We start from the raw sequence: 3,041 nt of genomic DNA on the forward strand, positions 1-3,041 counted from the left end.
CTTGTAGATAGCACCACTGTAGCTCCCTGTAGGAGCGTAATCCCCAGCAACCAGACCCTGCTCTGGCTAGATTCCACACATGAAGCCCCCAGCGTCACTATCCATATATGGACAGTGGCTTCAAGGGGTTACTGCTGGAGCAGAATCCCCGGCCCACTCTGGCAGGAGATTCCGCTCTCCTGAATATCTACAGTGGACACCGTTACTACCTACATGGGCACTGTGGCGCTATATTTGGGGGGGGGGGGGGGACTGGCACTTTGTATGTGAGCACTGCTGCACTATCTGCAAGACTAAGTTCTTTGTCCTGGGATTGTCAGGTATTTGATCGTTTTGTGTCACTAAGAGCTGCCATTTGCACTTTCAAAGTACTACGGGAGAGACCCTTACCTATCCCTACTTGTATGAAATGCAGACAAAAGGGGCATCTTAAAAAGGTGTCGTTCACACGAGGCGGGTACGCTGTGTAAAAGCACCCAGCGTATCCGCCCTGTGTGCTGCAGGGAATTCCAGGTGAAAAAACGCACCAAACAGTGGTGCAGTTTTTTGCTCTTAATGTCCACTGCGGAAAACAGCTAGCAGGCCGGCCTCCTGGGGTGACGTCTCATCCCAGGAGACCGCTACAGCCTGTGATTGGCTACAGCGGCAGCCACACGGGTTGAAACGTCACCCAAAGAAGCCAGCCCTCTGACCATCATCCAGGCCAGCCTCGTGGGATAAGGTTTCATCCCATGTGACCACCGCTACAGCCTGCGATTGGCTGCAGCGGTCACATGGGATGAAACGTCATCCAAGGAGGCCATGCTGCAGGGAGGAACACAGACTCCTGGGTAAGTATGAGATATTTTTTTCCCCTTAGTTGCATTTTTTGCTGCGAACCCATTGCAAAAAAAACCACAACTGCTATTTGTTGCTGGATTTTCCTCTCCATTTCATTCAATGGAGAAAACCCACAACAAATCAGCATTTACGCAAATACAATGGACATGCCGCAGAGTGTCAGTGTACTCATGAATGCATTTATTCGTGCATGCGCATTAGATGCCAGCCCATCCACCTCCCGGATGCATGTATCAGCGGTCGGCTCCAGGTCCGGCATACTAGGTAGGTGTTCACACAGGGTGGGGAATGGTTGTGTAACTTATTGCGAGGGGGGCATTCGTGCCACTAAGGGGGGGGTGGGAGTGGCTTTCCACAAGTGTGGGGGGGGGGGGCTAAGTGTGTTACCATGCAGGGGCAACGTGAAATACAAAGTGGCACTATAAAATAGAGGGGGGGGGGTGGAGTCCTCTCACCCACATTTACCAAGCTTGGTTGAGACTATCGTCCTTCTAGATTATCTAGCAACGCCGGGAGCATGCACTAACAGAGCAGCTTGATTGACAGAGCTGCTCACACCCCCTTTTAGAAAAGAACCAGCACTAGCTGCGTTAGCTAGTTGGGAGAAGGAGAAGAAAAAAAAAAAAAAAAAAAAAAAAGGGTAGTTGGGGGACAGAAATTTTTACACCACTTGATTTAGAATTTTATTTTGGTTAAAATACATTTAACAAATAGAAAAAAAAAATAGGACTCAATTTGGGAATAAGCCCTTAAATTACTAGGTCTTAGGCCTCATGCACACGACCGTATTTTTTCCCACCCGTAAATACGGGTCCGGTGTCACACGTATTCCACCCGTATTTACGAGCACGTTTTTGGCGGCAAAATAGCACTGCACTAATCAGCAGCCCCTTCTCTCTATCAGTGCAGGATAGACAGAAGGGACAGCCTTTTCTGTAATAAAAGTTAAAGAAATTCATACTTACCCTGCCGTTGTCTTGGTGACGCGTCCCTCTCTTCACATCCAGCCCGACATCCCTGGATGACGCGGCAGTCCATGTGACCGCTGCAGCCTGTGATTGACCTGTGATTGGCTGCAGCAGTCACATGGCCTGAAACGTCATCCAGGACGTCGGGCCGGATGTCGAGAGAGACGCGTCACCAAGGCAACGGGCGGGAGACCGGACTGGAGGAAGCAGGAAGTTGTCGGTAAGTATGAACGTCTTTTATTTTTTACAGGTTTATACTGATCGGTAGTCACTGTCCAGGGTGCTGAAAGAGTTACTGCCGATCAGTTAACTCTTTCAGCTCCCTGGACAGTGACTATTTACTGACGTCGCTTAGCAACGCTGCCGTAATGACGGGTGCACACATGTAGCCACCCATCATTACGAGAGCTCCATAGACTTCTATGGACTGTCCGTGCCGTTATTACGGCCTGAAATAGGACATGTTCTATCTTTTTCAACGGCACGGGCACCTTCCCGTGAGAAAATGGGAAGGCACCTGTCGCCAATAGAAGTCTATGAGCCCGTTATTAGGGGTCGTAATTACGACCCGTAATAACGGGAGTTTTTACGGTCGTGTGCATGAGGCCTTAATCATTTAAAAAAAAAAAAAAAAAAAAGTATTTAGGAGCACAAGCCTGCTCCTTTTTGGACAATATAGTAGCACCATAATTAGGGTGACTTCCTCTTTCTAAACTTTTTGTAAAGCTTTGGCCTATGCATTCTCTTTTTTTTTTAATTAACTATGAAAACCCCTTTAAGCCTCACAAGCCACTGCTTGGAAAGGATCTTTGCTGAGGAAAGATGCGCTGCAGTTCCTAACTGCAGTCTACAACAGAAGGGAGAACAGCACTGCAGAATGACCATAGCTGCAACAGGTAAATCAAGATTCAGGAGCTCACAGCACCTCTGGGCTGCCTGCCATCGGACAGGGACTGAAGACACTGAAAATGGGGTGAAGTCTTGGGCTTTTGACTTCTCAGGTGTGCGGTCAGAGACTACTTGGGAATTTAGAATGGATCCTTGTCCTATCTTGTTAGAAACATACAGGGGCACAAATGCCCTGTATGTTGTGTAAAGGCAGCCGTATTAAAATGAGTCAAGTAAATTAAAGTATAGACCTTAAATATACCAGACGAGTTAGCTTGTCAAACTGGGAAGAAAATCCTAATACATATACAGACGGTCACCAAAACACAACAAATCACACACTAC

Source organism: Rhinoderma darwinii, chromosome 6 (assembly GCF_050947455.1).
Source record: "Rhinoderma darwinii isolate aRhiDar2 chromosome 6, aRhiDar2.hap1, whole genome shotgun sequence".
Lineage (NCBI taxonomy): Eukaryota > Metazoa > Chordata > Amphibia > Anura > Rhinodermatidae > Rhinoderma > Rhinoderma darwinii.